General features: G+C 38.7%; 1 protein-coding gene across 10 annotated transcripts in view; it reads left to right on the top strand.

The window, feature by feature from the left end:
• LOC126426972 (uncharacterized) overlaps positions 1-24,079 on the top strand; it is a 281,549-nt gene that overhangs the window by 245,148 nt on the left and 12,322 nt on the right. For 8 of the 10 annotated variants that reach the window (XM_050089124.1, XM_050089130.1, XM_050089129.1 and 5 more), the window contains 2 exons: positions 1,991-2,097; positions 13,593-13,728. The gene's annotated coding sequence lies outside the window, so the exon portion shown is untranslated. Of the gene's footprint in view, positions 1-1,990; positions 2,098-13,592; positions 13,729-14,284; positions 14,384-24,079 lie in introns of those variants that run through there. The other 2 variants (XM_050089123.1, XM_050089121.1) reach the window with 2 other exon arrangements.

Below are 24,079 nucleotides of genomic sequence, written 5' to 3'. Positions count from 1 at the left end.
TATCTCACATTCAGAATCTGTAATAACCTCACTAGATAGTCAGTTCTTTGCAGAAGTAAATATACCTCCTCCATTGATGTCTAAACTACTCTAGTGATATAAATTCTGATACGAATTCAGTATTTGAATCATATTTACTTGTGGTTTCAACTGATTTTCTTGCATTATAATCTTGAAGAAGTGATACTAATTGTGGGACAACTCCATGGATGCTCACATTAACCTTTAATGTTTCCAATTTGTCTTCCATTTTAATATGACTGACAATAAACTCTCCACTCGACTTTCATAAAATATTTTTGATATTCTTGTGTAGCTCTTCATCCAGTTCAGTTAACTTGGAATGGATTTCATGAATTTCAATAGGTTTGATACCTTTTGTGTTCAAAAACAAAATAAGTATCTCAACTTTACACCTGGTGGCTGTAGCAAGTCTGACCGCCATTAAGAGAGCTGCTGATCTAAGATAGCATCCCAGTTTGTGAGAGGGAGGGGGGTACAAATATGATAGTGTGATCAACGGTTTGACCTCAGTGTTAGGGCGACCTTTCTGTCAGTGTTATGCACACACAATTCCAAGTCCAGCCATTTGCACAATCATGCATCACTGTAGGATGTGGAACTATCTGGAGGAAGCGTTGTCTCCTGCTCAAGCTCTTACAGTGCTATACAGGGGGTGGACAAAAATAGGGAAACATCACAAACACAACACGTTACCATCCATAATATGGTGTAGGAAAACTGTTGGCATTCAAAACAACTTCGAGTCATCTCGAAATGGCTAAATACATGTTCTGAATGGTTTTCCAGAGATTCTTACACCATTCTTCCTGCATAATAATTTTCCCGGGTTCGATTCCCGGTGGGGTCAGGGATTTTCTCTGCCTCGTGATGGCTGGGTGTTGTGTGATGTCCTTAGGTTAGTTAGATTTAAGTAGTTCTAAGTTCTAGGGGACTGATGACCATAGATGTTAAGTCCCATAGTGCTCAGAGCCCATTTGCATAATAATTACAATTTCAGGTGATGATGATGTTGGTGGATAGCGATCACACATCCTTCTCTCCAAAGTAGATCACAAAGGTTTGATAATATTGAGATATGGTGTCTGTGGTGGCTAGGGGAGATGCGAGAGTTCATTCTCATCATCACTAAAACAGTCTAGGACAATGAAAGCTGTGTGAATAGGAGCCCTGTCTTCTTGGAACATAGTAACACCACTGGAAGTTGAACATTGTATCAGGGGATGGATACGATTAGCCGAAATGGTCACATAATGCTTGGCAGTAATGTGACCTTGCAGAGTAACCATGTTGCCCATGGAATACCGTAATATGGCTGATAAAATCATCACAGAGTTTTCAGAATCATTATATTTTTTCGCGTTTATTATTTGAATTTTTATTTCCACTTTAATTTTTTTATTTTGTATTTTGAAAACACGTTGATTTCATTTAATTATTTATTTCATTTAATTATCCTGTTATACTTGTTTCTTTTGTCGGTAACTGGAAAATAATTATATATTTAAGATTACCCAAAAATTATTCTTACGAGTATTTAGTTGTATGTTTTCTATAAAATACATTTAGGTTTTGACTATTTTTTTTCTTTGTAAATGACTTCTCAAAACTGCTATAATATTACCATACAAACTGTTTAGACCAATGAGATATGCTGTCTTTCTTTTCAAAAGTCTCCATTCTGGGTACGGGGACAGATGTGGGAAGCCATAACTGTGCCTTACTTCCAGATTTAATGATGTAAAGTTTTATATTGTAAAATGGGCATTGTAAAATCGGATGGTACCAAGGAAGTCAGAGTTTGTGTTACATTGGTGAGACTAGTGAATCTTAAGAATTTTTAATTGGAAAATAATCATTTTTGACCATTGTAATGTATTGTGTACCATATTATTGTCCAAACTGAATTCAAGAATGTACTATGATCATCCAATGTTAACAGGTTAATGTGATCATCCAATGTTGACAGGTTAATGCTCTTTTCATAAACATACCAAGACTAGGACCTCTGAAGGAATCAACCTCCAAATTTTACAGGAGAGTGGGCTGAACCAACAATTTCTATGAGAAATCAAGGTGAGTGTAGTTTATTGACTGGCAGTTACCACTACAATCAACTTAGTATCAATGCATCTACAATTCCATTTTCGTGCTTTAAACATTGTACATTTTTATGTTAGTTGACGCTGACAGAAATTTTGAAACTTGATTATTTTATTATCATCATGGTTATTGAACTGAGGGAACAGGGTTGTTAGTATAAATCTTCAATACAGTGCCTCTTGAAACACCAAATACATCGGTCACCTCGGTTGTGGAAGCACTCATCATACAAGCACCAACAATGTGCCCATGTTTGAGTTCACTTAGTTCCTATATGATGCACTCTCAGTTACAAAGAACATTGTTTAGACCACAACTGTAACTTACAGGGTATTGAGGACATTGCACAGGTGTCATTCTTGGTCAAATAGAACAGTGCAACCTGCAGGCTGGGTTAGTATCGGCATGTGTGTTCAAGCATGCATATATAGGGAAACATTCCACATGGGAAAAATATATCTAAAAACAAAGATGATGTGACTTACCAAACGAAAGTGCTGGCATGTTGATAGACATACAAACAAACACAAACATACACACAAAATTCAAGCTTCTCAACCAACGGTTGCTTCATCAGGAAAGTGGGAAGGAGAGGGAAAGAGGAAAGGATGTGGGTTTTAAGGGAGAGGGTAAGGAGTCATTCCAATCCCGGGAGCGGAACGACTTACCTTAGGGGGAAAAAGGACAGGTATACACTCTCTCTCTCGCGCGCGCGCGCACACACGCACACACACACACACACACACACACACACACACACACACACACATACACATACACATACACACATCCATCCGATTATTAACATCCGGATGGATATGTGTGTGTGTGTGTGTGTGTGCGTGTGTGTGCGAGTGTATGCCTGTCCTTTTTCCCCCTAAGGTAAGTCTTTCCGCTCCCAGGATTGAAACGACTCCTTACCCTCTCCCTTAAGACCCACATCCTTTCATCTTTCCCTCTCCTTCCCTCTTTCCTGACGAAGAAACTGTTGGTTGTGAAAGCTTGAATTTTGTGTGTGTGTTTGTGTTTGTTTGTGTGTCTATCAACATGCCAACGCATTCGTTTGGTAAGTTACATCATCTTTGTTTTTAGATATATTTTTCCCATGTGGAATGTTTCCCTATATATATAAACACACACACACACACAGTGTTACCATATTCTTTTATACAATCCCTGTATCTGTTTGTGGTCTAGTGGTAAACAACATGCAGTGTAGATGCAAAGTTGCAAGTTCGAGTCCATTTATTCCGTCACCTTTTTTTTTTTCTCACCTTTTTGGCAGTGTGATAAAGGTATCAGTTTGATGGAACCACAAAGAAATTTGCTTCATCTTCTACCCCAACAGGGATAGTAACACCTTCCATGAAAGAGCTTCACCACTGCAGTCATAGTCATCCATAACCAGCTACCACCACTTGCCACTTGATACTGGCTACTATTGGATCAGGTGAATATGGCATGGTGAATCTTGGGCATTTGTGCTTTCACATTGGTAAGAATCAAATTGTTTCTTATTGTGGTTTGAGGTTCCATAAAAAATAACCAAATGCACAGTGAATACGTTACTGCTTGTGTATTTATCAATTGTCATTTTCTTTTGAAGTTTTAGTAGCTCTCTTGCAGCTATGAATTGTATTTTTCATACTTGAATCTTATTAACATTTTTATACATTATAAAATAAGTGTTGCAAATGGATAAAGGTGTAAATTTGTGAGATTTGTTTGCTTTGGGTTTAATAAAGGAGTGAAGGCATGTGTGTCATGTAAGAGGTGGGTGCTACAGGACAAATAATGTCTTTAAAGAGTTTCCTTGTTTCACGAAAGATTGTTTGGCATGAATGATTTGCCACTTACAAAAAGTCTCAATAATTAACATATGTGAAAAATTGCTACCTTTTAACTTTCACATAACATTTGCATTTAATAGGCAACATTCAGCCATTGAGTGTATGAGTACTGTGTATTTTAATTCAAAACAACAAAAATCAAAGGGATGACTATTACTGCCTTTTCTGTTTGAATGTCATCATTTTTCTCATTGACCATTCCTATGCACTGCTGTTATTGGTGAGAAATTATGTTAACATAGAGGCAACATAACGCCTTGCCTCTACGTTAACTTCTTAAGAGGAAATTAATGACTGAGCTCTAACAAAAGACATCTCCTTGAGCAAAGGGCAGTGTGAACAGATAATGTTTTCCATCTGGTGGTACAAGAAGGTTGCTGTGCACTATATACTTCTCCCAAGGATTTGTCCATTGATACTAGATATGGGATCTTCCTACCATGACATAGAAGTGTGCCAGATAGGTTAACAGTGCAAACTGTTCTTTGCAAATTGTTTCATTTGGTGGGTACATTGACCAATTTATAAAGAAGACATTAGTAATTTTCCCATTTCTTCCACAGCTTGATAAGTGAGAAGTTTGCTTAATTCATATCTCATTTCTTCTCTGTTAGCCACAGATTCTAACACATATTCAATGAACAGTGAATTTTGGAATGGCTAGTGGGAATATCAAAACTTCATTCAAAAACACTTTCAAAATAAAGGGATAACACTTTTTTTTTTATTTCTCTCAATCTCAAAAACAGGAAAATGAATATCTATGATAAGAAACTATTTGAGAGCCAGTCTGACAGCAATATTTGCATCAGAGATCATGGGTACTAATGATTGCTTATCAAGCACCATTATAATTCAGAACACCATCTATATATAATATTGATTTTAGTATGAGAGCATACATAAACATATGAGGCAAGTTCAAATATTAATTCTGTTTTCTGGGAAATTACAAGCCATACACAGCAAACATGTACTCTCTGTCAATATATTTGTCAGAGACTGCCCTTTTTTAAAGATGTTTCCTCTGGTTATTTTAATGTTCAGTTCACTTTTAAGACACTTTTGACAATGACATGTTACCTACCTGAAAGTTTCTTCTAGACTGAGTTATGAACCCTGCTCTGGGTGCCCGCGTGATTGGTTATTTCAGTGTGCCAATGATTTACAACATTAAACTAATGATTAAAGCTTAATTAAATATTTCAGTTAAAGTTATTGAAATTGTGGTTAGAAACCATCAGTGTGGATAAGGTGTCCAGTATTGTTGACCCTGTACAAACATTAAAACAGTAAATAAAAAAAATAAGTGCCACATGATGACGTTCAAATAAAAATGCATCATTACTCACCCCTTTGATTTTTATTATTTTGAAGTAGACTATGCAGTACTCATATACCCAACTTCTGGACCTTGCATATTGAATGCAAATGTCAGAGGATGGTTATATTGTCACAGTTTATCATATATGTCAATTATTGAGACTTCTTGAATGTGGTAAATTGTTCATGCCAGAATGATCATTCCTGAAACAATAACAATCCTTTTGTGTTGTGACTTTCATATATCACTTACTTCACAAAAGAGACAAATGTTTCAAGCTTCTTCCACTGCTTTCATCCCTGTACTAAAAACAAAGAAAACAATTTGTTGTAAATAATAGGCCTTTTTCCAGTTGTGTCTAAACAACATGCATAAGATTTAAATACACATAGTCCAGTTCATAACAGCAAAATAAATACTAGAACTGCAAATAAGAAAATGACAGTTGATAAATATACTCACATTAACCTACACATGTTCTATAACTGTACACTGTTCACTCAATTTAGTGAAGTTATTTTGTCAGAAAATCAGACTATAATTTTATGCTTACTAATGTGAGAGCTCAAACATGCCCAAGCGGTACCATGCTGCATTCACCTAGTTTGATAGTAGCTGATGTCAGGCAGCCAGTGGCAGGTGGCCGGCTGCCAGTGGCCACTGTAGGAAAATTGAAACTCTTTGAGCATAAACTGTTCTATCGTAACGCTCTTTCATGGAAGGTGTTGCTATTACTGAAAGCTTAGAAGGTGAAGTAAATCATTTTTGATAGTCCATGAGACTGATGTATTTAGCAGACTAACAAAATGCAGTTAAAAGATAAAGAAATGAGTGAACCTGAACACATAGTTTTGCATCTACACTGTGCAACATTTACCAGTAGACCATGATCAGCCATAGTGGAAGAGAAGACTTCCTTGAGACACTTCTGCATTGCACAATGTTGCCAGAGGTTGCAGAACACTGGACTTCTGAGTAGTGGCCAGTTTTTGTGCTTCCAAGTGTATCTACTGTACAATGTATACTTTTTCTTAAGAAACTTCAGGATACTGATTTTTACACCAAGCTATTACTCCATTATGCTCTACTACAATGCTAGTTACAAATTTTTGTTGAGCTTGAGCTATTGTTCATTTGTAATTTGGCCATTCTTTGCCCATTGTGCCATTTACAAATTAGTTTCAGGCCTTTTGTTTGAAACTACAAAACTATTTGTGTAATCCAGATTATTGACAATATTTGTATTTCTGTGACAACAGTTATTGCTTAAGTATCATGATTTGTGGTCCTAGTCTCTGTGTAAACATCCTCAGACATCTGATTAGCTCAAGATCTATCTGCAGCTTTAAACCATGTAAGACATAACTACCTTAGTTGCCATGGAATCATAGAACTTCCCGATCCAGGCCTGGCAGTTAGCTCAAGAACAGAGGTCCATATTCACTCGCAGAAAGAGTGCTGCAAACAGTTTCAGGGAAACACCATAAACAAGTCTTTTCAGTTATTCTCTCTTTCTTCTAAAATAACCAAGCATGGACTCTGGGTGCAAATGACAGGCATAATTTCTTCTGACATGGGATGCAGTCTACAACTTGCTCAGTGCTGAGTCCTCAATTACTTCTGTGATTTCATCAACATGTTAAAAGTGTGGTATCAACAGCATCTCTGTCAACCTCCTTTGGCACCCACCCCCTCCCCTCGCCCAGTGTGCTATGCACCACTCACAAATACACAAGAGACAGAACTTTTAATCTCCTGCCAGAGCAGCTGGGCAAGACCACCATTACACTGTTCACTGTCCCCGGTGAGGGGCACCACGTATACATACCACCAGGGGACGCAAATCCATTACCTCACCACCTGAGACTCGGATTGGCTGGTGCATCCTTTTAAGCAACCACAGTTCAGAGCTCTGCCATCAGATCAAGTGCATCTGTAGATATATGAACATTAGTGTGGAAGACAGCAGTGAGGAACATTGTATTGAATTAAACTGCTAAGCATGATTAATATTCAGAGACTTTTATATGTAAATCAGCATTACAACTATGTTGTTACTATTAAGAGCATTACTCTGGTTGTATATAACTCAGCTCCACAGAAGAACCTACAGCTTTTGAAGTTATGTCTAACTTAGTAATTAAGTGTATGTAGTATAAACAAACTTAATAATGTGTTACATTTCTGTAGATGTCTACATGTATTTACCAGCCACCTCATTACTGATACAACAAAATGAATCCCTCATGCATTACACATTCATTGTCTTTCTTTATTTCCATTGCTACCATTTTATGAGAACTAGTTTACTTTATGAACTGAAGTTCACTCCAGAGAGCACAATGTACTTTATGGTAAGAATGATGGTATGTTACATAGGGTTCTCCCATCCAGCCACAAACTGCTATCCATTCTAATTCACCAACCACGTGATTAATAGACCAAAGGGCCTCATTTCTTTACTCCTGTAATGTTTAGTCTTTGGGCCTTAGAACAAATTCTAATACATTGAAAGTAGAATTTATTTTCATTTCATGTGAACCATTATGAGTTAGTATTACTGGGCTTTTGACTGACTTGCTGTAATGTAGAACTGACACTCTAGATCATTCCAGAGATTTTTAAAAATCCAGGTCAGGGTCTTGGTGAGGTCAGTGTTGGTTGGTTGGTTGGTTGATTTGGGGGAGGGGACCAAACAGCAAGGTCATCGGTCCCATCAGATTAGGGAACTATGGGGAAGGAAGTCAGCCATGCCCTTTCAGAGGAACTACCCCAGCATTTGCCTAAATCAGTTTAGGGAAATCACAGAAAACCTAAATCTGGGCGGCCAGATGTGGGTTTGAACTGTCATCCTCCTGAATGCGAGTCCAGTGTGCTAACTACTGCACCACCTTGCTTGATCAGGTCCGAGTAACAACTCATTCTCATTTCTTCAAGCCAAATTCCAAACTGCTCATCCAGTGTGGGAGATATTTTTAAAAAGGTTTTTGAAAATGGCAGATATCATGTTGCTGTTGAGGCAAAGATGTTGGCTGAAGTCTATAAGCTACTTTATAGTTGTGCAAGCCCAGAAGCAAGAAATGGAGTTGGAGTTATTTTGCACAGAGAGCTTCAAGAGGAGGTATGTGAAGTCAGCAGAGTAAATGATATGCATGTTAAGATGATGTTTGGCAGAGAAATGGTAACAGTGCTGACAGCCCATGCACCCCAAGCGGGATGTTCCAAGGACGAGAAGGAAAAATTTTGGAGTGATTTGGATGGAGTAATGGCAGCAATACCAGAGAATGAAAGAGTGATGGAGGGGATCTAAATTGTCATGTTGGCGGAAGGAAAGTTGGGGAACAGAGGTGGCATAGAGGGTGGGGGTATGGCGAGAGAAATGAGGAAGGAAAAAGAATGGTGGAGTTTGCAGTGGCTTTTGATCTAGTGATTACGAATACCTACTTCCAAAGAAAAAGAGAAAAACTAGTAACATACAGGAGTGGCGAAATTAAAAGGCAAATTGATTACATATTATGTAGAAGGAAAAATAGTGGGGAGGTGCGAAATACTAAGTTCATATACAGTGAAGGAATAGCAACACAACATAACTTGATTGTTGGGGATTGTGAGATGAAAGTATGTAAAGGACAGAGGCACATAAATTAACGTGAAAGGAAAATTAAGTGCTGAAGATTAAAGGATAAAAATTTGAGAGAAGAGTTAAGTGAAAAAGTACTGGGAAAGGTACAATTGGCAGAGAGTGTGCAGGAGTGGTGGAAAATAAATAGTGCTGTTATAAGGAAGACTGCGGAGGAAGTGTTTGGGTTAACATCTGGGAGAGGGGTGCCAAAAGATAAGGATGCATGGTGGTGGAATGAAGAGGTGCAGAAGGTTGTGAAGGAAACAAAAGACACTAAGAGGAAATCGGATATGTTTGGAATTGCTGAGAATGGGCAAGCATACAAAAGTGCAAAGAAGGAGGCAAAACGAGCTATGGCTAAAGCTAAAGCTAAAGCTAAAGCTGAATCAGTATGGGAGGCATATGAACAAATACAGAAAAATCACCATATGAGACAACTGATACGGATAGGCAAATCAAGAGATAAAGCTTCTAAGGATCTAACAGCAGTAAAACAAATGAAAGATGAAACAGGAATAATTCTGCATGACCATGGAAAAATAATCCAAAGGTGGTTGAATTATTTTGAGAAATTGCTGAATGAAGAAAATGTAAGAGTGAAAACTGAGGAAGTAGGGGCAAATGAAGGATTAACGATGGATACAAGTAGCGATGAAGTCGAACGGGCAGTTGAACAGATGAAAAGTAGCGATGAAGTCGAACGGGCAGTTGAAAAGATGAAAAACGGGAAGGCAGTTGGCCCAGACCACATCTCCATTGAGGTATGGGAGTGTCTCAGTAAAAAGGGAATTGAGCTCCTTTGGGATTTAATGAAGTAGATTTGGCAACAGGAGGGGATGCCAGACGAGTGGAGAACTAGTGTACTGATCCCAATATTTAAGGGGAAAGGTGATGTGCAGGGCTGCAGTAACTATAGAGGTATTAAACTGATGGCACACACAATGAAAATTTGGGAAAGAGTTATAGAAGCGAGATTACGCAAGGAGACTGTGGTGTGTGAAGAGCAGTTTGGGTTCATGCCTGGAAGAGGAACTACTGATGCCATACATGCTTTAAAGCAGATAGTGGAGAGACACGGGGAGCTACAAGCTGATCTACATATGGCTTTCATTGATTTGTAGAAATTATATGACAGAGTCCCAAAGGACGGAATATGGATGTGGTGTGCGTACTGTAAGACCTTCAGTACACACACTATCAGATTATTTGACTTGTCGCACTAATGAAGTAGGTGAGTGTCAGCAATATGTCTCGTGGTCTTATCGTGGCGTGTTTATCTTCTGCCATTAGATCAGACGATAGAAATGCCACTTGCATGCTTAGGGTAGCAGATTGACGGTGACCAACTTGAAACAGAGCTTGATTAATTTTCACACACATTTATTAAAATAATAACAAGCCTAAAAATTACTTGTCTGGGTTCTGGATGCTATTTACAATTGACAATCTGAAGTTCCTTTGGTATTGGTACGTTAATCTTATTCTCACATATATCTCTGATACTTGACAAAAGTGTCTGTACATTTATCTTCATGGCTATTTACAGGAATATGGTAATCTTATTACGTGCAGACTGAAACTTGACTATAGACTGGTATAGACAAATGTAGAACTCGTACAGGCTGGGACAGACTAATGCAGACTGGTACAAACTGGTGCAGACAAATACAGACTGACTAATCGGAGGTCTGTACACTCGTTATAATACCTCGCGCGTTCATGTATCACTGCGCGAGTGTGATCCGCGAGGAGAAAAGGTTCTACATAAGCAGCAATCTCATTGGCTGCGTTACATATTAATACGTGGATCAGTGGAAGCAGAATTTGGTCCGTCTCTATGGCAGCGCCATCTCGTAGTGTGGAGACAGACGAGCGCTGCGCCTGCGCTGTTGTGCTTAGTGGGGCGCACTCTATTGGGAAAGTTGTGTACGTGATGACCACGCAGAACTATGTACATAACAATGGAGAAGCATGAGAGAGCAGTGTGTGCCAGAGAAGTATGTGAGGTTAGTGAAGGAAATGTACAGACGAGCAATGACACAGGTGAGAAGTAGTGTGGGCATGACAAAGGAGTTTGCAGTAAAAGTAAGATTACATCAAGGGTCTGCACTTAGTCCCTACCTCTTTGACCTGATTATGGATGTACTGGTGGAAGGTGTGAAGAAGGAAGCACTGTGGAATATGATATTTGCGGATGATGCGGTTCTTTGTGAGCTGAGCATCGACAGACTTGAAGAAAAGCTGGAGAATTGAAGGAAGGCAAAAGAAAGGGGGATGAAAATTAGCTGCACGAAGTCAGAATATTTAGCACTGAAGGATGTGCAGATGAGGTCTTGCAAGATCCAGGATGATGAGCTGAAATCAGCCTGCAAATTTAAATACCGGGGATCGTACATACAGAGGGGCAGAGGACTGGAAAGTGAAATACGACACCAAATAAATTGCTGTTGGAACAACTGGAGGAAAGTGAGTGGAGTGTTGTGTGACAAGAAGGTGAGCATTGGGTTGAAAGGGAAAGTGCACAAGTCGGTGGTAAGGCCTGCTTTGATATATGGGGCAGAGACATGGCCAATCATACTAGCCCAGGAAAGGAAGATGGAGGTGGCGGAAATGAGGATGCTGAGGTGGATGTGTGGGGTAACAAGGAAGGACAGGATTAGAATTGAATTTTTTAGAGGAGCTGTGAAAGTGGACCCATGGGAAGTGAGACCCATGGGGAAAAAGATACTAGAGAGCAGACTAAGGTTGTACGGACACTTACAGAGAAAAGGGGAAGAGTATATCGGAAACAGAGTTGAAGATATAAAGATTGAATGAGCGAGAAGGAGAGGAAGACTGAAGATGAGGTGGAAGGATAAGATATCCGGGGACCTAAGGGAGAAAGGATGGAAGAAGGAAGAGGCAGTGGATAGAGTACTATAGAGGAGAAGGATTCAGAAGAGCAACGCCGATCCTACGTGACGTGGGACAAGGTGCCAATAAAGAAGAAGAAGAAGATGTTGCTGTTGATAAAAACTGTCAAACAGAGTTTAAACTGGGAAGGTAGCCATAGACCACCACACTGTCTTCCTGAATTTCGCTCTTGTCACAGGAAACTCAGGTAAATAACACTGACTCAAAATTTCCCAGGTCCACAATTGTCCATCTGCATGGCTCAACACACATTGTGAGTCATCAATCCATAAAAACTTCATCCACTGCTCACAGACCAAGAAAATGTTTATTTGCACTGCCTTAAATGATGTCATGCAATCCTTTTTATGGACAAAACCTTCTAGGTAGCAGCATGATAATGAAAATCGTCCTGTAATCTCTGTGTGTTGTGTCACTGACACCTGTGCCTAAGCTGCTTCAGAAGTCCTCTCCAGTATCCAGTGTAATTCCTTGATGACTGTTTATTAAACTACACTCTAAATGAGTCAATATTTTAGACATATCAGAGTGGTGATGGGGTATAATATTTTCTCTTCATAACTGTGCACTTGGATACAGATAATTTCTGTGCTTTACTGACACACACTGTGGCTCCTACAGCCATGCCAAATTGAGTCTCACAGCATTCTCTCCAGTTTCTCATTCTGATAAAAATCATATCTATGATGTTGACTCATACTGTCTTTAGTTACATGCTCGTCATTTCATATTGTAAGGATACACAGAAAATTTTCAATGTGGTGTTAAGAGACTTTTAGCCATGCTGTGTACTTTTGCATTTCAGATTCATTTATGAATGAATGACAGTCAACTCATATTTGAGATAGAGTTGCTGTCCAAGTTACTTTCAGTTTTGGTAAATGTAAAAACTTGCATACAAACATGAACAGAAAAAAAGAAAAATTTTCCATGATGTATAAAAAATGAAAGTTTGATACCATGTGTGCGAACATTCACTGAAAAGAGAGATGTCTTCAAGAAACAGGTCATGTCAGTTAAGAAAATGTGTTTTTATCTAGTTCAAAATGTACATGATGCCCAATCCGAAAACAACTATCTCGTTCTGATTTCTTATTAAAATATTTTGCCTAATTCAGTAAATGTCAACAGACAGAAGAATATTATCTGGCTAAAACTTTACTTAGATTCTGTCTTGTATGATAGTTTCCTAATTCAAATCTTAGCTTTAATGGTACAAAGGAACAGTATACTTCAAGAGAAGGTAGTTCATAGAGGATTGACCTTTTTATACTGAACATACATGTTTGTGGCCTGTCTTCAGCCTCAAAACATTTGTTAGTACAGAAACCCAGGTGATCTAAACAAAGTTTCTTGATATCACTTTTAAATGTCATAAATTGTTGTATGTTGCCACTCGAACTTCTGATTGACTCATGTCATACTGTTTTCTTCAATTTCATTTATAATTTTTTTACTTCATTTGTGAAATCAAATGACACATTTTCCCCCCTCCCTCTATGATGCTGTATTTGGATTTACAAAATATTTTTGACATGTCTCTTCTAAATATATGTAGATAGTCCACCAATGAAGCAGCAACAGTTAGTGGTGATACAGAGTTGTTGCTCGTCATAATTACACATTGCCTCATGCACATTCCAGTCTGCCACAGTTTATATCACCTCATTCAGTCACATAATTTTCTTTGTCCATAAAAGATGTTTTAGAATTTTCTGATGAAAGTGTGGACTTCCTGATTAAATGTTATGTCTCTTAGGAAATTCCAACATTAAATCAGAAATTGACTATGCTGATGAAGTTGAGGGATATGTAGCAGAGAGAAGTGAAGATGAAGAGTTTTGAACAATGAGGAATTAGTGGAAGAGGATTCATATGCTGTAAATGTTCTAAAGGTGAGAGGAGGTCCTACTACTTACATTTGCCAACAGTAGATGACTCTGTTATCAGTGCTGTTCGTCTTATTTTTGACATAGGAATGATATGCTCAAGGAGGAATACATAGAACATAATGCTCAAAAAGTATTAATTTTACCATGTCACTGGAGGGACTGGAAAAATTGATGGCCCTCATATATGCTTGGGGTGTCAATTGTCCAAAAGATATGTCTGCAGAGATCTTTGCTTGCATTCCAGGAACCCTAATTTCATCAAGGACAGATTTCAGGAGCTTCTTAGATTTCTTGGTTCAATGAAAAATCAGTCTAAGAACCTAAGTACATGTGTTTTCAAAGTCAGAAGGATATTTAATAGTTTAAAGTATTCTACATTATACTGACATTTATAGGTAGAGCAAGTTTGACCAAATTCATCGTGATACAGTAATCACTAAAAGTGCAATGATGAAAATGTTAACATCATCAACATTCAGCTGTTATCTTTGCAAAGTGAAAATAATTGCACTTCAGAGACAGTAACAATATGTGTTATTTCCAACACTTTCTCTTTCAGGCATGATTTGTCATCCTTCTTTATATATCATAGCATCACACCAGCTTTTCCTGATGATGATCTTTGGGAGCAACTTAACCCTTTGATGGACACATTTTCTGTAGTAATTGAGTGATGTTAATTCTTCTGCTATGATACTAGAATTGTAGTCAATTGACTATATCTATTTTCTGATAATTTTATTTTTGTGATTTAGGAACAAGAACTGTGGTGGTATATGTACTTCATGAGCTGTTAAACTGTGGCAGTAAATGGATTTTCCACTTCCCCTTAGTGAGCTTTTATGTGCTGCCATTACACGTAAAAATACTACAAAACAGCATCTTGCATTTTTATTTTACCTTATTTCATAAATATTTACTTTTTATGTTTCCAAGTGGTTTTTGTTCAACATTAATAATGTAGTTCCTGTAAACAAGTCAAATTTCTGTACAAAACAAATGTTGAAATTTACTGACTTGTCACATGCTCTAGGTGAAAAACAGATGTGAAACTTGCCTTATAATTGAAATAAATGACTATAGCTCTGTCATAAGTTGCATGCAACTTACGACGGACCTACAACCATTTATTTCAAATGTTGAAATGATAGTCACAATTTTTAATTTTCCATGAAATTGGCAGAAGCCTGGTTTGACACATGGGGCACTTCAAGAGAAATATCTGTGTTTTGTTTTCTTGTCTCAAGCCCTTGTACAACACTTTCAGCTCCATCTGTTTTTTCAAAAGTAGGCATAGATTCACCTACTGCTGCCAGTCGAACATGAAATGGTACAGCATTGTTCTTGGTTATAATGGTTAGTGGACAGCCTTTCTTTGTACAGGATGTGAAGCCATTTATCAATTGTTTCATAAGTTGTAATTGAAAGTTCAGTTGTTTGTAGTATCCTTCTTGTCCTTTGTTCATTTATGTACAATATAAGGCATTTACAATTCCATGTCTAATAAGGAAGTAGATGCCACCATGTCAGTTGATTGTAGTATCCTTCTTGTCCTTTGTTCATTTATGTACAATATAAGGCATTTACAATTCCATGTCTAATAAGGAAGTAGATGCCACCATGTATGAGAATGTAGACCTAGTGCATAACATTCTCTAATTTTACTGAAGTGATCTATGCCTCCCATTATGTCATTGTATGTTGCTACAGCTTTTGGACAACTAATACTTGTCGTAGTACTGTCCTTATTCTTCCTTAAGACAAGTGTTCTTTCTCTAGTGTTACCTGAAGCTGTCAAAATATTGTCAGGTATGTTATCCATCCATTTTATAGGTAGGCAGTACCATATCTGTATTGGAACTGAAATGCTCCACTTTTCTACATAGATTGCTCTTTCATCATTGAATGAAATCCTATCCACTTTACTCTCCCAGTGATCCTTGTTCAACAGCATTTGCAACAGATTCACAGTGGTGAAGTAGTTGTCAAATGCTACCACAATGCCACTGTGTTTCAGCTCTTATGTCAGGCTAATGATTGCTCACACTCCAAGAGAATTTTCTGAAATCCATCACCTGACTTTTCTGCATAAATATCACAATTTGTGATATAACCTGTCTTTGAGCCTGCTAAACACCACACATTGTATCCTCATTTGATTGGTTTCAAAGGCATATGGATGTTGTCTGCCTCTTGAAAGGTACCATGCTTTCATTTACAGGGAATACCTTATTGTCAGTGTATGGCTTACAAATTGTGCTGTTCAGAAAGGCTCAGAAACATCAGCCTTTTGTCATTTATGTCAATCAGTAATTTTCTAAACCTTTTTATGTAGAATAAAACATCAATCTTGATGAAACATTTTAAAATTGAAATTAAAACAGTCCTGATCACAATAGAACATTACTGAATACGTCAACTGGTTTGTCACGTAACAACCATCTACAGATCATGCGAAATGTAAGTACAATATACTCCTTTTGTCAGAAAAGTTCCAAGACAGGTATTTTAAAAATGGAAAATTGCTTTTACCAAGTAATGAATCTGGTTCCTATTAAAGAAGCCCACTTGGCTGTCCATACACAGTTGCCAACCTTTCTGGAAGCCTTTGAAGCAAGCAGGGAAATTTTCAATTTTAATGCTTGTAAGCTCATTTGTCACAGCCCATTGAATGTCTGCAATATCTTGATGAAACTTTCAGTCAGCTTTTCACTAACAGAAACAAGAAAAAATCACAAAGTGATAGTTTGGGAGATTATGGTGGATGTGGGATGGTAATAGCAGAATGTATGACCACATACTCTGTAACAGATAAAGTGGTATTAGGTCTTGCATTGACATGCAGTAAGAACCGGTCCTGAGAGTGCCACAAATCGGAGCAGTGATGCTGAATTGCTTTTCAAAACTTTGATGTAAAAAGCTTGGTTCACTGTATGACCTGGAGGAAAATACTCATGGTGAACTAATCCTTTACTATCAAAGAATACAATCAACATCATCTTTGTTCTTGAAGATCATCGTTTCACTTTTTTTGAGGCTGGTGATCCAGAACTCTTCCATTCAGCACTTTGAGGCTTTGTGTGAGGGTCATACTGGTAGCACCAACTTGCATCCCTAGCAGTAATCTTTCACAGAAAGTGGGATCACATCTGGCTCCATCCAATAGCTGAGCAGAAATTAGTCATCTTTCCTCTTTGTGGGTCATCTGTTAGTGTGTTAGGGACAAGTTTTGGATAAAATTTGCATTTCCCTTAATCTTTGCTTAAGATATTTTGATACACATCATGATTCTAATTAAGTTTTTCTGCTATCACACACACAGTTACATGGTGGTCTTGGAATAACTACCTGACGTGCTCCACATTTGCAACAGTGTGCTGTAGACGGGCCACTAGCTCAGGGATTGTTTTGAACTAAATCTCTGCTTTTACAAAATCTTTTGTGACACTTGAAAATGTGGCTTCTTAAGTGTGCCTCACCTGCATATGGTTGCTTAATCATTGTCCACATTTCACTACTGGTTTTCCTGCAGACTTAAGGTTCACTCTTTGCTCACAATCAGCATCCATTGTGTCACCATAAGTAATGGGCCAAGAACTCAAACAATGTGTTGATAAGCACAACCCTGCCATCTAGAGTGTTTGTGTGGAAACATGGCCAAGGTCATTTCAAGGACGTACTCATACCAAACTGTAACATAAAAACATTTGTTCCTTTTTAGTGTTGCAAATTCAGAAAAAAACCTTTCCTAGAACTTTTCTGATGAAGGGAGTAGATTTAGAGAGAAATCTAATGATAACAGTTTATGCAGGATAGGTAAAATATGACAAAATTAAAGTTAGTTATACTCATGATAGCAGGTAATGGTAGTAGTGAATGGAGCAGGTATCATGGATGCATGAACGCCAACTGCTGATGACAGTAGAGGGGATGCAGGTTCAGTACAGGAAGCTAAACCCACAGCTTATCGCATTACATCAGTAACAACCAGTCAGGCATACAGGACATAAAAAGCATTATTAAAATAATGTCTACATAAAACAGTGGCCCTCCCCCCATGAACCATGGACCATGGACCTTTCCATTGGTGGGGAGGCTTGCGTGCCTCAACAATACAGATAGCCGTACTGTAAGTGCAACCACAACGGAGGGGTATCTGTTGAGAGGCCAGACAAACATGTGGTTCCTGAAGAGGGGCAACAGCCTTTTCAGTAGTTGCAGGGGCAACAGTCTGGATGATTGACTGGTCTGGCCTTGTAACACCAACAAAAATGGCCTTGCTGTTCTGGTACTGCGAACGGCTGAAAGCAAGGGGAAACTACAGCCGTAATTTTTCCTGAGGGCATGCAGCTTTACTGTATGATTAAATGATGATGGCATCCTCTTGGGTAAAATATTCCGGAGGTAAAATAGTCCCCCATTTGGATCTCCGGGCGGGGACTACTCAAGAGGACGTTATCAGGAGAAAGAAAACCGGTGTTCTACGGATCGGAGTGTGGAATGTCAGATCCCGTAATCGGGCAGGTAGGTTAGAAAATTTAAAAAGGGAGATGGATAGGTATAAGTTAGATATAGTGGGAATTAGTGAAGTTCGGTGGCAGGAGGAACAAGACTTCTGGTCAGGTGAATACAGGGTTATAGATACAAAATCAAATAGGGGTAATGCAGGAGTAGGTTTAGTAATGAATAAAAAAGTAGGTGTACGGGTAAGCTACTACAAACAGCATAGTGAACACATTATTGTGGCCAAGATAGACATGAATCGGACGCCTACTAAAGTAGTACAAGTTTATATGCCAACTAGCTCTGCAGATGACGATGAAATGTATGATGAGATAAAAGAAATTATTCAGGTAGTGAAGGGAGACGAAAATTTAATAGTCATGGGTGACTGGAATTCATCAGTAGGATAAGGGAGAGAAGGAAACATAGTAGGTGAATATGGATTGGGGCTAAAAAATGAAAGAGGAAGCCGCCTGGTAGAATTTTGCGCAGAGCATAACTTAATCATAGCTAACACTTGGTTTAAGAACCATGAAAGGAGGTTGTATACATGGAAGAACCCTGGAGATACTAAAAGGTATCAGATAGATTCTTCAATGGTAAGACAGAGATTTAGGAACCAGGTTTTAAATTGTAAGACATTTCCAGGGGCAGATGTGGACTCTGACCACAATCTATTGGTTATGAACTGTAGATTAAAACTGAAGAAACTGCAAAAAGTTGGGAATTTAAGGAGATGGGACCTGATAAACTGACTAAACCAGAGGTTGTACAGAGTTTCGGGGAGAGCATAAGGGAACAATTGACAGGAATGGGGGAAAGAAATATAGTAGAAAAAGAGTGGGTAGCTTTGAGAGATGAAGTAGTGAAGGCAGCAGAGGATCAAATAGGTAAAAAGACGAGGGCTAGTAGAAACCCTTTGGTAACAGAAGAAATATTGAATTTAATTGATGAAAGGAGAAAATATAAAAATGTAGTAAATGAAGCAGGCAAAAAGGAATACAAACGTCTCAAAAATGAGATCGACAGGAAGTGCAAAATGGCTAAGCAGGGATGGCTAAAGGACAAATGTAATGATGTAGAGGCTTATCTCACTAGGGGTAAGATAGATACTGCCTACAGGGAAATTAAAAAGACCTTTGGAGAAAGGAGAACCACTTGTACGAATATCAAGAGCTCAAGTGGAAACCCAGTTCTAAGCAAAGAAGGGAAAGCAGAAATGTGGAAGGAGTATATAGAGGATCTATACAAGGGCGATGTTCTTGAGGACAATATTATGGAAATGGAAGAGAATGTAGATGAAGATGAAATGGGAGATATGATACTACGGGAAGAGTTTGACAGAGTACTGAGAGACCTAAGTTGAAACAAGGCCCCGGGAGTAGACAACATTCCATTAGAACTACTGACAGCTTGGGAGAGCCAGTCCTGACAAAACTCTACCATCTGGTGAGCAAGATGTATGAGACAGGTGAAATACCCTCAGACTTAAAGAAGAATATAATAATTCCAATTCCAAAGAAAGCAGGTGTTGACAGATGTGAAAATTACCGAACTATCAGTTTAATAAGTCACAGCTGCAAAATACTAACACATATTCTTTACAGACTTACTTCAAAGTTCTTAATGTCCAGTCGTGCCAAAATGTCTTGCCAACCTTTGTCTTGGTGTGTTATTGACTTTATATAAACCAAAATATTTAAAATTCCTCTTTTTCAAGCAACAGTTATCACAAAAATCCTCTTATATATGAGGGTTGGAATTTAAATAGTGTCAAATATTTATTCACAACCGATACTAAAGAGTTACATATTTGCATCTGTTACTATCCTTCAAAGTAGTCACCGGTGTTGTGTAGAACCTATTGCCAGCGATGTGGAAGGCGTAATATACCATTAGAGAACCTGTTCTGTTGATGGTGCGAATGGAGCAGTCTACTGGGTTCTACACGATACTTTGAAGGACAGTAACATGTGCAAACATGTAACTCTTTTGTATCAGTTGTGTATAAATAGTTGACACTATTTAAGTTCCAACCCTCATATAACAAAATTTCCCTCTGCGAGGAGTGCTTCGCCTGTGTAATCCTATTTCCAGATGCAATGTGATCCTTTCATACTTTACAAGCATCAGCCTTGCTCAGACATTTTGTGGTCTGCTGAGTGGAATATTTGTCCTCTGCTGTTTGTGGGAACAGTGAGGTCCTCTGTCAAAGAAAGAGGATGTGGACAGCAGCAGAGACAGAACTGTGAGAGGATACAGTACTTCTTTATTGCTTCTTTACTAATTTATACGACTTGGATTCCACCATGGAACTGCTTATAAGTGGACCTGGAAAGGCATGAGAAGGGACACAAAAAGTCTTTAATTATTCCATCTGGCTAATAAAGACAGTCAAGTGCATTTTTTTCATCACATAGTAGTGGCTGGCACGTTTACAGTTGGAAATGCAGACAGGAAGCTGCTTACACAGTGCAGCACTGACATGGTGTGCTTACTTGGTGATGGTGTGGACACTGCATGTGGCACAGTTGTGTGCAGAACATGTAGCAGGTGGTGGCCGGTGTAGTAGATGGTCACAGTGCTGCTCAGCATCAGGTTCCAAACTGCTGGCTGGAATCTGGCGATCGCAAGGAGATGACAGCTGGAGTGTTGTTGGCTTCCCAGGCTGGGTAGACGGGCAGAAGTACCTCCTTTGAGGCCTGGTGGCACAGGTTGAGACAGACTGGGTGTTGCTTACTACCCAGCTGGCCGAATACACTGATGGGCTGGTATGGCCATTGTAAATACTGCTTCCATGTGCTGACACTTACAGATGGTGCTATGTTTTGGTGTCAGTCACACAGAACCATCTGGAACAGAGCAATGGCTGGGGTCTGGCATAACAGGCAGTGCATGTCAATGATGTAGGAGTGCTTATTAAAAGCTGGCCCCAGGGCAATGACACCCAGAAGGGGTGCTGATCAAGCATGGATCATCACTGGCTGCAGCAATATCTGTGGTTTGTAGCCTTTGGCACTCATAGTTGACATCGCAGGAGTTGATCACACAGTTCAGTGACCAGTACCTACTGTCTGGTTGTGTCCTCCTTGCAGCTCATAGACTTTTATCTATTACAGTTCTAAGTTCTCCATTTAAGAGTACTCCCAGAGAATGGGTAAATAGAATAAAAGTAACATAACTGAACATGTTACCATAACATTGAGAGCTTTTGACAGTGTGTATGTTATAATGCTCCTGTCTCACAATGCCAATGTTGAGAAAAATAGATAAGCCAGTAAAATTTCTCAGCGTTGCTCAACCTAACACTTTCCTCTACCTCAAATGACTCTGATGACAACTGGATGTACAACACAGCTCTCCTGTTGTTTGTACAAGGGAATTCAGCTTCTAGAAGTCTGGAGTGCATAATCACCTTTTCTCAGTATCACACTTTGCCTTGGTGTGCAACAGAATATTTTGATTATACCATGCTGTAGAAATACCATGCTGTAGAAATATCATGCTGCCAAAAGAGAACCTCTTGTTCAGCACTTATAGAATGTTGTATGAAGCACTGTATTATACATTCTGTTCATGATGGTATAACTGAAAGTAAACATTGTGCCATATACTCCTTTACATACATTATTTGAGTCCCATTTCCTCATTATGTAAAGTAATCCCTGTCAAGTAGTGTTGTGTGCAGTTATACATGCAAGTTTTTATGGGAACCTTGCACCTCACATGTGGCATTAATGGTGGATTTGACCAACAGCAGGGGCAGTTGTGAGGGCCCACACCAAGCAAGAATGGGGAAGTATACTGATAGCCTAACAATAAAACATCAAATGCTATATACATGTGATCCATAAAATCTGTGAACAGTTGGCAAACAACAAAACTTCAAATGCCATTTAGTACAGTGTGTAAAAAGTGCAACTAATATGTGGTGAAATCAAGTAATATCTTTCACATGGGATCCTGCAGAGAAAACAAGCAGTGAAAAGAAATCTTAAAAACATAAAATAGTTTATCTACATGAAATATGTGATATGCTGTACAATAATGCGCTGAAACTACAGGTGGGAATTCGTGTTCAAAAGTCAGTAGTTTACCCATGCTCTGTTTTTAGTTCCCTGCCATAATATACTAGACACAAGACACTGTAATAGACTCAGATTTTGTTTCCTCAATCAGCCATACCGGCAGTGTCAAATAATCATTCTCTTCACCTATGTTCAAAACAACAACATGTAGCAGCTTTGAACAGTTTTATAAATAATTGAAGTCTAAATGACATCTCAAATGGTTCAAATGGCTCTGAGCACTATGGGACTCAACTGCTGTGGTCATAAGTCCCCTAGAACTTAGAACTACTTAAACCTAACTAACCTAAGGACATCACACACATCCATGCCCGAGGCAGGATTCAAACCTGCGACCGTCGCGGTCGTGCGGTTCCAGACTGTAGCGCCTTTAACCGCTCGGCCACTCCGGCCGGCATGACGTCTCATAAGGATACATTTTTATAAGCAGTGGGCATGCAGTATTACATGAATTCATTATACTATATTTATAATCTGACCTTTTTCTGCCTTTTTGTTATCCATTTAAGTGTATTCAGTTCCTTAATAAAGTGTTGGAACAACATGTTTACTCTGATTCCTTCAGGACTGGTAGCCTTACGACAGTACTCTCTCTCTCTCTCTCTCTCTCTCTCTCTCTCTCTCTCTCTCTCTCTCTCTCTCTCTCTTTAAAACACACACACACAACGTTTTGTACCATGCTTAGCAACATCAGGCTAAAAAGCAAAATAGAATTGTGTCACACTGAAAGATGACATGCACTTGAATTAAAAATGAATATAATGGGCAATATACTCTAAATCCTCATGAAAATAGTGGCAAAGTTACGCTAGCCTAAAGAGAGGTGTCCGTATTCACCAGATGTAACATTTGACTTACAGTTGTGTATCTGTTTGGAAAGTCAAAGATATGGTTGACATCTTCTTTTTCACAGTGCCAAAGGGGCATACCACCAAGCCAGTGTGATTTGTTTCCCATTGTAGGCATGCTTGTACATGAAGCACTTTATCTATTTCAAATTTCTTGAAACATCTGGAGCTCTGGTTTTTCTCTTGCAGGAACATACGTTACAAGTAACAGTTTTATTTAACATATTGTCTACCTTTTTATTTAGGTGATAGATCTGCAGATGGTGCCCTTTCTTCTTTGTAAGTGCCTGCATTTGTTAGTTTGTCTGCTGTTTTATTTCTAGGAATCTCTCTGCCTTTGTATACAGAACAAACTTTTACCTAGCACATGGAAACACTGTGGTTTCAAGTTGTGACCGTAAATATCTGTTTTATGATGTCATGTACCACTGGATGATTTGTTTCATCAATTGTAGAAGTATCGCAGTTTTCAGAGACTGATCTGGTATAAGCGCAAATAAAAACCTGATCATCCAGATATTTCTCAGTGTACATGTACATTTGCTGTAAAACTATTTTCTCAGCCATTCATCATCATCATCATCATCATCATCATCATCATTTAAGACTGATTATGCCTTTCAGCATTCAGTCTGGAGCATAGCCCCCTTATAAAATTCCTCCATGATCCCCTATTCAGTGCTAACATTGGTGCCTCTTATGATGATAAACCTATTACTTCAAAATCATTCTTAACTGAATCCAGGCACCTTTTTACAAATGAGGCAGTATACATGTGATGTGTTACGACAGCAAAAGGAACCTGTGACCACTGGAGGCAGTGTCACAAGTTCCTCCAAAATCGTAACACAACACACACACACACACACACACACACATATGTAATACTAACTAATGTAAATCCACCCGATGATT

This window comes from Schistocerca serialis, chromosome 11 (assembly GCF_023864345.2).
Source record: "Schistocerca serialis cubense isolate TAMUIC-IGC-003099 chromosome 11, iqSchSeri2.2, whole genome shotgun sequence".
Lineage (NCBI taxonomy): Eukaryota > Metazoa > Arthropoda > Insecta > Orthoptera > Acrididae > Schistocerca > Schistocerca serialis.
The sequence above is the reverse complement of the archived record's forward strand: the minus strand, read 5'-3'. Positions and strand labels throughout refer to the sequence as shown.